Source organism: Sapajus apella, unplaced genomic scaffold (genome assembly GCF_009761245.1).
Source record: "Sapajus apella isolate SASKATOON/1434 unplaced genomic scaffold, GSC_monkey_1.0 scaffold151, whole genome shotgun sequence".
NCBI lineage: Eukaryota > Metazoa > Chordata > Mammalia > Primates > Cebidae > Sapajus > Sapajus apella.
The window spans coordinates 2,484,952-2,499,544 of record NW_022437091.1 but is presented as its reverse complement, the minus strand read 5'-3'; the positions used below and the strand labels follow the sequence as shown (position 1 = coordinate 2,499,544).

Here is a 14,593-nt window from a genome sequence, read left to right as displayed (position 1 = left end):
CCACTAAGTCATAGCATAAGGCAGACACTCCTAGTAACCAACCTGGTGAGTTTGGCTTTTCTGTCCCCACAATTTTAGTTCCCACTTAATTAAAGGTCCTCATTTTCAGGCACAGAGTGGGGGATTTGCTTTCACCAGGGACAGGGATACAATAAGGGTTTCACTAAATAATAAAGTTATGGCTGCCAACTGTCATGTCAAGCTTCTCTTAACAGTAGATCTCTAGGCAACAGTGAAGTTACCAAATTCCCCTGATTATCATGAAGAGATCAAGTTGTTGCCATACAACAAGGCAATCGTGGCCCAGGAAGCAGTACAAGACACTTCTTGATGCTTCTACTCGGTGATAACTATAACACACAATTGCAGCAATCCTACCTTAACAATGGCATGGAACCTTACAGATAAAGTTCTGAGTTACCTTGTCGAATAAACAACCTAAACCAATAGAAATGCTTGCCAAGGAGTTGGGGTGGGGAATGCAGAAAAGGTGCTAAAGGAAGATAATGATTGCTAACAATGACCTCAGGACTGACTGTAAAAGTATGGACTGTAGCTTGTCCATATAAAGATATTTTTTAAGATGTTATTAATATTTGTATGACATTTTCATTTTTAAATTTGTTATTGATATATAAGTGTACATATTTATGGAGTACATACATAGTGGTGTTTTGATACATATACTGTATAGTGATTAGGTCAGGGTAATTAGCATATCCATCATCTAAAACATCACTTCTTCACGTTGGGACATTCAATATTCTCCTTCTAGGTATTTGAAACTATATAAATATATTATTGTTTAGTCATCCCATAGTGCTATAGAATCCTAGAACTTATTCTTCCTATCTAGCTCTAATTTTGTATTCTTTAATAAATGTCCTCCTATCCCCACCCCCTTCTCTAGTATCTAGTATCCTCTTGTTCTACTTCTTTCTTCCATGAGATCAACTTTTCTTTAGCTTCCCATATGAGTGAGAACATATGGTGTTTAACTGTCTGTTCCTGGCTTATTTCACTTAACATAATGTCCTCTAATTCCATCCATGTCTTTTCCTTTTGTATACGGTTTCCTTTGTGGTACGGAAGCTTTTTAGTTTGATATAATCCCACTTGTTTATTTTGCTTTTGTTGCCTGTGCTTTTGAGGTCTTATTCACAAAATCTTTTCCCAGACCAATGTCCTGAAGTGTTACCCCTATGTTTTCTACTAGTAGTTTTGCAGTTTTATGTCTTATATTTAGATATTTGATCCACTGTGAGTTGATTTTTATATAGGGTGAGAGACAGGAGTCTAGTTTCATTCTTCTGCATATGGATATCAAGTTTTTCCAGCACCATTTATTGAAGAGGCTGTCCTTTCACTAATGAGTGTTCTTGGTGCCTTTGCCATAAATTAGTTGGCTATAGTTATGTAGATTAATTTCTGGGTTCTCATTTCTGTTCCATCAGTCTACATGTCTGTTTTTTATGCCAGTACCATGCTATTTTGGTTGTTTCAACTTTGCGGTATATTTTGAAGTCTAGTAGTGTGATGCCTTCACCTTTGTGCTTTTTGTTCACATTACTTTTGCTATTTGAGGTCTTTTGTGGTTCCATAAAAATTTTAGGATTTTTTTCTATTTCTGTGAAAAATATCACTGGTATTTTTATAGGGATTGCATTGAATCTGTGTGATTAACACTTAAATCAGTAGACTTTAAGTAAAGCAAATTACTTACCCTCCATAATTTAGGTGGGCCATATCCAATTAGTTGAAGACCTGAAAAGCAAAGACTGAGGTTCCCCAAAGGAAAAAGAATTCTCCTCAAGACTGCAACATAGAAATGCTGCCTGGGTTTCCAGCCTGCTGCCCTGAGGAATCCAGACTCAAGACTGCAGCATCAACTCTTAAATTCTTATCTGAATGTCCAGCCTGCTGGCTTGTCCTACGATTTCAGACTTGCTAGCTTCCACAATAAAAGCCAGTTTTTAAATCTCTCTCCTCTCTCTTCTCTCCTCTCTCCTCCCTCTCTCTCTCTCTCTCTCTCTCAATTACAAATAATATCTATCCTACTGGGTCAGTTTCTCTCAAGAACCCTAAGTAATACATTTCCCTTTATAAGACCTCTTATTATAAATTGAAATGGCTACCCCCTTGAACAATCAGTGACAAGATGAAACGAACTCAATGTGAGGTATGGGATCAGATCATTTCAAAAGGTAGAGAGTAACTGATAATGTTGGTGTCCTGTCAATGTATCATTAATGCTCACCAAAGTGAGTATCTACAGAAGCCTTCTTATGCCAAACACCCACAACTCTCCCCAAAAGCTTTCTCAGGCCACAGGAGCATGCTCAGCCAGAGTACACAGCAGACAAGAAATGTCAGGGAGTTAATGTCCCTAAAGTTGTCTTAACCCATTATGGATGAGAATTGCTGGATAAATAACCCAGTTTCGTTATTTCATTAATGTCCCTTCTGGTGGAACAGTGCTAAGACATGTCCCACATCATCTTCCAAAAGTCCTGGATGAGATAAAGCCCCAGGTGCCACAGAGGTAATTTGTTCCTTAATATATCCCATATTTTATTTCCTTCTTTCCTTCTCTGTTTCACTTCTTCACTCACCCATCAGTGCTTCCAGGAATCACATCACAAATAAACTACTTGCACTCAAATCTTTGTATCAGGGTCTGTTTCACTTGCACCCCAGACATTTATATAAATGTTTTAAAGGCAAAAAAAGAGATAATTCCAGACACCAAGAGTTATTTAAAACTACTACAATCAGTAAAATATGGTGTGAATGCAAATATAATCAACTAAAGCAATAGAACAGAATAGAGATCAGAAACGAACACCTTTATCCATAAACACTTGGTTTATGGCAAAGGAGGAACTGCAGAGAAGTGGGATGGATGGTCATTTCAATCAATATTGCTGGGTCAAGTGAATATCTAGAAGGAAAAATGAAATTTGACCCCGATCTCAGAGACACACAAAAATTAATTCCAAGTGATCTACATGGGAAAGGTAAAACAACAAAACTTTGAGATGATACAATAGAAAAATATCTTTATTACTTTGGAGTTTAGATAGGTTTCTTCAAGGCACATAAAGAAAGCACTAACTTTAAAGCAAGCTTTTCAACCTCATACTATTGACATTTCAAACTAGATACAATTCTGTGGTGGGGAGCTGCTCTGTGCATTGTAGGATGCTCAGCAGCATCCCTGACCTCTACCCACGAAATGCCAACAGATTTCCCACCATCACTCCCCAGTTATGACAACCAAACTTCCTCCAGTACATTCTCTAATGTCCCCTGGGAGTATGGTTACCAGATTTAGGAGGAAGAAAACAGGATGCCAAGTTCAATTAGAATCTCAGATAAACAAGGAAAAAAACAGATAAGATAGATAGATAGATAGACAGATAGACAGATAGATAGATAGATACTCAATATGTCCCAAATATTGCCTGAAAAATACTCACCCCATCATTAAGAATCACTGCCTTAAAGGAAAAACTATTTTAAATATGGGACTATGAGAAGGACTTTTGCTCATGAAAAGTCACCTATCTTTAAGAGAGTGAAAAAGGCAAATCATAGAACTGGAGAAGATCCTGCATCATACGTATCAACAAAGGGTTCACATGCAGAACTTGCAAGTTGTGCCTATCAATCAATAAGAAAAATACCAGACAACTCAATGAAACACAGATAAGAGACTTGAACAGAAAGTTAACAAAAGATAACCAATTAACCTATAAATATATGAAAGGTACTAACCTCATTAGTAACTAGAAAAATAGAAATTAAAACCACAGAACAATAGCAACATGCACTCATTAGAATAGCTAAAATTAGAAAGAATAATATCAACTATTGACAAGGAGAGCAACAGGAACTATCCTTCACTATTAGAGGAAGTGCCAGTTAACGGCTCTATCACTTGTTCACTTTCTCAATATCAGCTGAGAAACTGAAAATACACATATCCCATGACATTAATTATATGCCTAAGAATACACTCCAACAAAATCTCTACATCATAAAACATGAACAAGAATGTTCTTTACAACATGATATATGAAAAAAACCAAAAGTCCTTCCACAGTAGAATGAATGAATAAAATTATGGTACAGTCATACAATTGGATACTCTCCAGAAATAAAAATTAACTGCTAGTACAATGACATTGATGAATTTCACAAGCATAATGTTAAGGAAACCAAAAGCCAAACTTAAAAGGAGACCTATTGTGTCAGTACACTTATATAAAGAGCAGAAACAAACAAAACTAATCTTTGGTGCTAAAAGTCAAGATGGCAGTCACATTTGGTGAGGGTTGAGATAGTAAGAATTAGGAAGAGGCACATGGTTGTGGGTGGAGGAGCTCTGAAGTGTTGGTGATGTCTTATTTCCTGACTAGAGTGATGGTTACAGGGATGTGTTCACTTTGTGATTGCTCACTGAGTTATATTAGTATAGCATCATGCCACAATTTGGTTTAAAGTTTGGTTTGGCTAGGCATGGTAGTTCATGCCTGTAGTCGTAGCACTTTGCCGGGTCAAAAAGAATAGATCACTTGAGACCAGGTGTTCGAGACCAGCCTGGGCAACATGGCAAAGCCACATCTCTACAAAAAAAAAAAAAAAATACAAAAATTAGCCAGGCATGCTGGCACGCACCTGTAGTCCCAGGTACTCAGGAGGCTGAGGCAGAAGGGTCAATTGAGCCCAAGAGGTCAAGACTGCAGTGAGCTGTGATCTCACCACCACCCTCCAGCCTAGGCGACAGAGATCCTACCTCAAAAAAAAAAAAGTTTGGTATACTGGGGGTTTTTTTGGTTGTTGGTTTTCAGTCCCTGTGAGAATTTTTGGTTTCCTAATTTATAATTAACACTTTTCGGTGACCTCATTTTTTCCTCTCCCAGTCAATTTTACCATATTTTAAGAGGCATATTTTTACCCGTAACAGCCTCTTTAATTATGCTATTAATCATCAAGGAAAAAAATGTTAACTGCACAAAAATACTGATCCAGAAACTGTTATTCTTGAACTTCCACTGTGTCTGTAATTTACAGTGCTCTTATGGGTTATTGCCTTTTCATATTCTTTCAATTTTTCATTAACTTATTTTCCTATTTTATCTCCTATCTCCCTTCTCCCATAAGGATATTGAATTTAATTGGGCATAAACATTATTACTAAAATAATTATAGCTAACACCTGGTCTGGTTTATATCCCAGCCTATTTTCATATCCCCAAATCTTAAAAACATCACCTTTAATTTCCATCATAATAAGGTATTTTCCACCATTTGTTTCATCAAGTAGTACTGTTTGTATTCAATTAACAGCTTCTATAGTCTCATTTTTTACTCAGTGTTTTGGAGAGGTCAGGTGATCTACAATAAAGAGCACCTCTACTTCCTGTTCACCAGGTGTGAAAAAGAAGAAGAAAAAAAAAGATACAAATATATTAACAGAAAAAAAAGAGTGCCTCCACTTTTTTACACTCATGTTTCAGTGCTTTAGCCATTCAATCTTGAAAAATAAAAGTATGCTTTGTTTACCACCTCACTCACTCAGTGGTTCCCAAAAAAGGATGCCAAATTTAGTCTAGTAAGCCAAGAAATAGATAAGTTTAATTCATCTGGCCATCTGCCTTCTCAAGCAACCTCCAAGAGTATATTGTGTCATAAAATCAGTGAATGTTTTATTATATGTGTGTGATATTCAGATTCACACAAAAATGTAATTTCCTCCCACAGACATTTTATAAATTTTTGTTTTAAAATTACTTATATCTTCCTCACACACAGAACCACTTTAACCTCATCTGCTTGTCCATATATCTTTCTTTCACTCTGGAATTATGTTCCAATCATCTTCTTCCCATTAAACCCCTGCTGATCAGATATGCCACTATGGGTTCCAAATCTCTCGTTTAGTAATCCGTGAGCCAGTAATGAAATAGGACCATTTCTCGCACTTGGCTGTGTGTGGCTTTTCCTGCCTGTTATCTATTTGCTACACTGTTGACTGGTCTCTTGACAGTTGAACTTGAGTACCCTATTACTGTTGCTGCACTGCAAACTGCTCCATAATTTAGTGTCATAAAACAACCATAGTATTATTCTCATGGATTGCCTGGTTCAGAAATTTCAGAGTACAGCAGAGACACCAGGTCTATGCTCCATGAAATCCGGTGCTTTATGTGGGAATACTTGAAGGCGGGGGTGACTCAAAAGAGACTGGAGGCATCTAGAGGCATCTTCATTCACACATCTGGCAGTTGTTGCTGCCTGTTGGCAAGGACCTCAGCTGGGCTGTCAGCAGGAACACCCATATGGCCTCTCTATGTAGTCTGTCTACATGGGCTAGTTTGGACTTTCTCATAACATGATGGGTGGTTCTAAAAGGGAACATCTCAAGAAAATAAGGTCAAAGTGTGTCGCATTTTTATGTCCTAGTCTTAGAAGTTACGTCACTCGAGGCAGTCATAAACACCCGTCTGGACTCGAAGGGAAAGTACACGCACTCTACCTCTAGTTTCCAGAATAGCATGTGAAACTGAGATATTGTTGCAACCATCTTTGAAGAATACAATCTGCCACATAAAGCTTCCACCAATCCCATCCATATGTTCTGCATCCTCTCACTTCTCCCAGATTTCCAAAATTCTCTGTTCTTATATTTCTAACATTCCAGCTAATAATTTTAGATGATGATGATGATGATGATGATTGACATCTATCAAATCTATGTGCTGAGGACTGATCTGAAATTTAAATGTATTAACTTAATCTTCACAGCAATTCTGTAAGGCAGGTACTTGTTATCTTCAATTACTATAAGGAAACTAAGATACAGAGAGGTTTAAAAACTTGCCCAAAGGCACACAGTTGTTAAAGAGAAGATCTGGAATTTGAACTTGCGGAATCTTTTTCTGGGATCTGCACTCTCAACCACCATTCTTTCATTTACTCAATAAATACTAATTGGGCATCTACAAAATGAAGGTACTCTCCAAAATTCAGGGGTGAAGAATGAACAAAGTAGATAAAACCCCTGCTCTTGTGGAGTTTGCATTCTAGTGAGAGGAGACAGGTGACAAACAAATAAACAAGAAAATACACAATGCTTCAGATGATAAGTGGTATGAAACATAAGAGAGGATAAAGGCAAAAGGAAGTTTCAAAGATGAGGAAGAAAGCTTATTTTAAATGTTCTAGTCAACTAATAAGACATTTGATTAGAGACCTGAAGGAAGTGAGGTCTGGCAGAGCCATGTGGCTATTTGGAGGCATGGCATTTCAAGCAGGGGAATAGGAAAAACGCCCTTGGGCAGAAGCAAGTTTGTCACACTATACTGAAAAGCCAGTGTGACTTGGGCAGGACAGGTAGGAGGTGAGGTCATACAGACGGGTGAGGACCAAATCACTGGGGGTCTTGGGGACTCCCTGAGATCTTGTAAGATGTTTGGCTTTTACTCTGAAACCAGAATCCATTGGAAGACTTCCATTGGAAGAGGAGTGGCATGACTGATTTTTATTGAGTTTACTCCATCTACCAAGTGAAGAATAAATTGTAAGAGGGCAAGAGTTAGAGCAGAAAAATCAGTAAGGAGCCCCTTATGATGATCCAGACAAAGATGGCATTAACTTGAACCAGGTAGTAACTGTGGTGGACATGGTGAGATACCTAATTATGGGTTTATTGCATGTATGGATTTCTTTTAGAGATAAATCCAACCATTCCTGCTCGTGGATCAGGGGGAGTTAATGATGTCTTCAAGTTTTTTTATTTTGACCTGAGCAAATGGAAAAATTACACTGCCATTTGCTGAGACTGGGAGCACCATTGAAGAAACAAGTTTGGGGCCATGGAAATCAAGAGTATGGTTTGGGGTGTGTTAAGTTTAGATGGCTATCAGTCATCCACATACAGATGTTGAGTAGGTAGTTTGATATTTAAGCCTAGAATTCAGGGAAAATGTTCAGGCTGGTATCAAAAATTTGGATTCATTAGATACTATTCAAAAACCTGAAATTCATACTAAGGAGTGAGCCTACATGGAGAAGAGGCCCAAAGACAAAGATGGCAGTGTGCCAATGCTTAGAGATCGGGTGACACTCAAAGCCAGCCAAGGGGACTAAGCAGTGACTCATAAGGTAAGAGGAGGGCAAAGCATGTCCTGGAAACCAGTGAAGAAAGTGTTTTCTGTTAAAAATGTTGCAGAGAGGCAGAGTATGTGGTGATCTGAGATCAATGAATTTAGCAACGTAGCAGTCACTGACGAGAGCTCTTTCAACAGAATGGAGGAGAGGCAATATGCCACACTACCTCTGTAGATGGAATTTAGCTTCTCTTCAGAGATTTTATTTCCTCTCAAAGTTCTTCAATCTCAACAAAATGAACTCCCCATGCTGTGTAACAGCATTTTGTCTAGGAATCAATACTCTGGCCTTTGCCTGTATGTGGAGTGCTGTGAGCAGTCCATAAAAGGTTCTGGTTGTAACCTTCCCCACAATCCACACCAGGCATCCTGAACCTCTCTACTCCACCTTTAAACCACTAGTTACCTCCTCAGCTTCAGTGCCCCAGGGATCCTGCCTAGATCTAAGCTGGATACTGAGCCCAGGGTGGCTCTTAATTATTTAGAGTTAAGTTTTGGGGACACCCTCTCCACTCCTCCTCTGTTGTCATGGTCACCCCCTTCTCTTCTCCATAATCTCCTTCTCTAGCTAATCAAGTCTTCAATGAGATCCCTCAGTGATATAGTGACTTTCTCTCTAAACTCAGCAAAAATCCCATGTTGGTTGTGGTCCAGCCTCCTATAGCTGGGTCTGGCCTATGTTGATCCATGGAGGAGAAGATGGACTAGCCTACATCTCCCTCCCTAAGATCCCCTCAGGTTGCCAACTGATTAATGGTATAACAAAATGGGAGCTGAGTGGGCAGAATATGCATGAGGGCAAAGATAGAGCCAGCTCTGGTGATCATTGCCTCAACCCCTCAGGACCACAGACAACAGACTTTATCCTGTGTCTTCCATGACACATACATACATACACATGTACATGTGTCTGAGGATTTCAAAGCTGCCCAGTCTCCACATTTACTACCATGAGTGTCTATTTAATAGGTCCTCGTGACAAAACCTTTGTTACATCAGAGTGCAGGGAGAAAAGCAGACCCAGTCCTCATCATCTCTACTGTGCAGAGGGGTATAAGAAGTAGCATCCTCCCAGCACAGAGCTTTCCAGCACCTGGGAAGCCCTCTAATTGAGTGCCTGCCATGAGAAAGGAGCTGGAGAAAGCTGATCTTCCCTGCAAGTACCTGGTCATGTCTCCCTGGGTCCCTTCCCCAGGGCCCAGCCTTCTATTATCCCCATCTCACGTGGGGCTGAGTAGACTATACGAAAAGGGCCACAGCCACACTGGAGATGGGGAAATACATTCCCCATAGATTAATTTCAGAGGGCTGTGCTGGGGCCAGGGGAAAACAGACCCAGGAGAAGCCTTCTGATGGTCATTTTCTAGCACGGAGCCAGACAGTGGTAAGAGCCTACAGCCAGTAGCCCTTCCTCTGAGTGAGTAGGAAATGGAATTTCTGGGCTGGTGAAGCCTCTGGTGGTGCAAGAAAAGCTGCGGATGCTAAGCAGTTCCCCTCAGGTCCAGCCTGGCCAAAGACTAACATCGTTCCCTATCATCTATCTATCTATCCATCCATCCATCCATCCATCCCCAGTACTGTCAGAGCACATAATAGGGTATTTCTCATTTACTGTCCTGGAAACTAAGAGAAGAGAGATCTCAAGGGCACTTGTTCTCCACAGCAGGTCCTAGCTAACAACAGAGGGTATGGAGCTGATGGAGGTTGGCCAGGTCTTTCAGCTCCTACAAAAGGCCCCACTGGGAACAGATGTCTGGTTAGGGGTCAGAATGGGGATGGGGACATCTAAAAGTCTTAGTGGAAAGGAGAAAGGAGAAGACAAGGTGCAGCCCCTAGAGAAGACCTGGCATTTCCACAGAGATGGAGGCTCAGGAATGCTCTTCCTATGGCCCCAGACCCTGGGTTCAGAGCAGACTATCTTACAGGAAGGAAGGGAGAATTCTAGGATCCTTTATCTAATGTGTCTCCAGAATTAGGATTTCAGTTGGTTGATTGGTTGGTTGGTTGATTGGTTCTACCATATATTAACAGAAATATGTAAAATGATGATGTGAATAGCAAGTAACATCTCAGAGCCTGAGAGAAGTCACAAAAATCTGTTCAAACAAAATGAACAAGGGAACATTCACATGGGTGGCATTGGCAAGGGGCAGAGGCACCAGTCACCAGCAAATCCCCCATCCTACTCTGCCTCAGCCCAAGCTGAGGGAGCAGCCAGGATACCTCTCTGACTTTTTGTCCTGCCCCTGAAGGGCTGACCTGATGCCCCAGAGGTTGACTTAGCTCAGCTCCTTTTGTTGTTTCAGGAAGCAGCTGTGGGGAAAACAGTCTCATGGTGAAACCCCGTCTCTACTAAAAATACAAAAAATTAGCTGGGCATGGTGGCACGTGCCTGTAATCCCAGCTACTCAGGAGGCTGAGGCAGGAGAATTGCCTGAACCCAGGAGGCGGAGGTTGGAGTGAGCCGAGATCGCGCCATTGCACTCCAGCCTGGGTAACATGAGTGAAACTCCGTCTCAAAAAAAAAAAAAAAATAAAAATAAATATAGAATTGAATGCACAACAGAAAATTTATTTTATCATGGGAGGGGAGGGAAAGAAAGCAAGCAGAGGTAGGGGTAGGGTTTCACTATTTAAGGAAGAGCTGAATACAAAGACAATGAGTCTTTCATAGTCTCAACAACTCCACAATGAATAACTGTGAATTATCTCATTTATAATTTACATTGGATCAAAAAAATTGGTTCCCCTCTGTGTATATCAATTTAAATCAAACCTTATTATCTTCAAAATACAAAGATGAATACTACAAGATAAACTCTATCTGCAACAGGTATTTTCTTTTTTTTTTTTTTTTTGGAGACAGAGTTTCACTCATGTTACCCAGGCTGGAGTGCAATGGCGCGATCTCGGCTCACCACAACCTCCGCCTCCTGGGTTCAGGCAATTCTCCTGCCTCAGCCTCCTGAGCAGCTGGGATTACAGGCACGTGCCACCATGTCCAGCTAATTTTTTGTATTTTTAGTAGAGACGGGGTTTCACCATGTTGACCAGGATGGTCTCGATCTCTTGACCTCGTGATCCATCCGCCTCGGCCTCCCAAAGTGCTGGGATTACAGGCTTGAGCCACCGCACCCGGCCTGCAACAGGTATTTTCTAAGTGGAAGACCAAACACCAAAGGGAATCCCTCTTTCCAATGTCTTTTGATATGACATGATTTTACCAGAATGCCTAAATAAGCATTCTTATGGCCAAGTAAGAAACTATAGTTGTTGTGGGTATTACCCTACAATTACCATATGTATTACATATTAAATTAAACTCAGCATTAAATATGCTTGTATAATTATGCTGTTAATGATGATAGCAGTGATAATACTGGCAGAAAAAGCCTGTCTTTAGCCCAAGAAAAGTAAGGGAGAAAAACGTAGAAAGCAGACACAGAGCTGGGCATTTTTTGACAAGGAAAGAGAATTTTAAGCATAGAAATATAAAAGGAAAAGTATTCCCTTATTTCCCCTATGTGGAAATAATACGATACATTTATTAGATATACTAGACAAGAACAGACCTAAGTACTTCAACTCTACTGCAGCATTATAAAATAATCATCCCTTCACCACAGTGTAACATTTAAGGGCAACCCGCCCAAGGATGCATGTTATATAAAACACAGCAAGATTGCTGCTGCCCTGCCAAATACTTCCAGTTCCTACCCAGGTCCTACTGAAATACTGGTGGCCCCAATTAGTTTTACTGAAATAAATCTTTAAAGAAAAAGATAACGGGTTTAAAAAGACAAGTCAAAATGCTTCAGGAACCACATATCCAACAAAAACTTTATCCTCAAATCAGTTATGTTTGCCTCGCACTAATAAATTTTTATTTCACTCAAATTAGAGCAAAAATCTTCTATACATTAAGTATCTTCCCTGCACAACAATTCAAAGAAAAAAAATCAAAAATGATTAGTAAAGAAAAATGTAAGAATTAACAGACACTTTAAATTTGTTTTAAATATTTTTAAGGTTAAAACATATTTAAAGTTTGTAATTCCTAGTAGGAAAACATTATCTGAATGAATACCCTAATGGCAAACCACTGTAAAATGCTTCAGCTGCATTTAGGGGAGTGGAATAGGGATTATCTTCAAAGCACCCCAGCCCTCTTGATGAGAAGGTCAGAGGTACACTACTTTTATTATTGTGACATCCATAAGGTGATCTAGGTTTCTTTTCCTTCAGCAAAGGCTTTATTTATCAGAAGGGCATTACACTTGACCTCCAAATTTGGCTGACAATTTGCTGATAAGACTCATAACCTTTGGGTTGCTCTGTATTTTGACATATTTGCTGGGTTCTGAGGCACATCCTGGAAGGCCACCAAAACTTCTGGATCCTGCATTGCTGCAAGAACCTCTGGATCACTAAGAATTTCATTGAGTCCAGGCATTCTGGCCATTCCAGGCATGCCCCCTCCCATTCCAGGCATTCATCTGGGAAAACCACCAGGCATTTCCCCAGGAAAACCACCTGGAAAAGAGCCATACTGAGCTCCTGACTGTCATCTGGCTTCTTCCTCCCTCTGGGCTCACTCATGCTTTTCTCAAGCCTTCTTAACTTTCTGTTCTTTCTTTGATCTCTCGCTTTTCACGTTTTTGCTCATACTTTCTCTGATGTTCTGCGATTTTCTGTGCCCTAGGTTGAACTTCTTTCAGCATTGCACTCACAACTTCATCATAATCCAATTTACAGGCAAGGGCAAGATCATGGGCTGCTTCCTCCCAGTGGCCTACAAGTCTGTGTGCTTTCCCTTGCCACTTATAAGGCTGAGCTGAATCAGGATTTATTTCAATGGCTCTGTCACAGTCTCAGATGGCAGCGTTTGGCTTCCATAATTTGACGAAGACACTGGCCTTCTTGGCATACAAAATGGCCAAGCGAGGATTCAACCTGATGGCACCTGTGAATAAGTCAATGGCTTTCTGCAATTCATCATCTTTAGGGCTTCAATAGCAGCCACTTTCTTATCAGTTGCCTGTTCCATCATCACCTCTGTTATCTCTGCATTTTCATCTCCCATTTCTCGAGGGGCATCAGTGTCTGACTCAATCACACCTTCATTATCAATTTCTAGATCACTTTCCTCACTTGATGGTTCATCTGCCTTTAAGTCTTCCTCCACCTTCTTACTATCAGGTTTTTCTTCCTTGGTATTTTCTTCTGATTTAGCTTTCTGAGTAGCAGGTGGTATTTTAGCCCCCATACTCTCCACCCACTCCCTCAGGAAGCGCATTTCCTCAGTGTGCAGAACGCTTGGATGCCACTTACACATCTTCACAAAGGCGCAAACCTCGTTCACTTTGCAGGGGTCCATGGTAGGGAGGCGGTAGGCGAAGCTGAGGGTCTGCCGCCTGCTTCCAGGCTCAGGCGTTAGCTCAGTGTGACCGCGCAGAAGGGGGCAGGTGCCACGAGGCAGTTCCATGAACTTTTCAAAGACCCCTCTTAGATAAATCTGGGAGAGATTCAGTATTTAAAATCAACAGGGTTTCAGACATCCAAAACTAGGTGTGTAATAAGAAGTTGTTATAGGGATTAGGGACTCAGAGATCTGAGTTTCATATGTCTTCTGTAAAAGACTGGTAACTGAATTCAAGGCATAGATGCCTAGGGAAAAAGTGCAGAGTGGGAAGAGAAGGTCCTAGGACCCAGCTCTAAGGAATACCCATGTTTTGAGAACTTAGCAGAGGTAAAGCGAGCATCAGAGACTGAAAAAAGCTAAGAGAAACCCAGAAGAGAGCGTCTTTCACTGAGGCCAAACATTTTCAAAGAGAGGAAGAAATCAGCAGATGCCCAATGATACTGAAAGGTCAAGAAAACTAGCTGAAAACTAGGCATCAGATTTGGTGACACATGGGAAACTTTTGTTTCTGGAGAGTGAGGAAATGAATGATAAAGACACAAACCCCATGGGAGTGAAATAAGTAGAAAATGGAAAGCACACGTTTGGGAAGTTTGGCTATGAAGTCAAAAAAAAAAAATAGTAGCTGGAGGAAAAAAGGTCTGGAGAAGGGTTATTTTAATATGAGGAGAACTTTGGAATGTTTAAATGCTGTTAGGAGGCAGCGTGAAGAGGGAAAAGAAAAAACCGGCCTAGCGAAAAGAAATCCAGATTACCGGTGGAAGGGCTCTCTTGCATTACTAACCCGACAACTTAATAGACATCCAGAATTCTGCAGTCTGGGTAGCTTTGGGTTTTAGGTGAAGGGTTTTGTTGGTTTAGGTTTGCTTTGGTTGGCTTTTTACACTAAAGTCTTCCCTCCTGTGCCCTTTCCGGGTCCATTAATCCCTCCCACCGCGCGCCTCCCCGCCTCACTTGCCAGACAAGTTTTTCCGGGTTGCCGAGAAGGGCCAAGCAC

At 40.6% G+C, this 14,593-nt stretch overlaps 1 long non-coding RNA gene and 1 pseudogene across 1 annotated transcript; both read right to left on the bottom strand.

Moving 5' to 3' along the window:
- Window positions 1-322: 322 nt before the first annotated feature.
- Window positions 323-10,502, bottom strand: LOC116541368. The gene is made up of 3 exons (XR_004264808.1): window positions 6,533-10,502; window positions 1,291-1,296; window positions 323-333 (listed from the first exon to the last, which is right to left on the bottom strand). It is a non-coding gene; the product is annotated as an uncharacterized LOC116541368 (long non-coding RNA).
- A 957-nt stretch (window positions 10,503-11,459) lies between these two features.
- LOC116541363 lies at window positions 11,460-14,544 on the bottom strand (annotated as a pseudogene).
- Window positions 14,545-14,593: the final 49 nt, after the last annotated feature.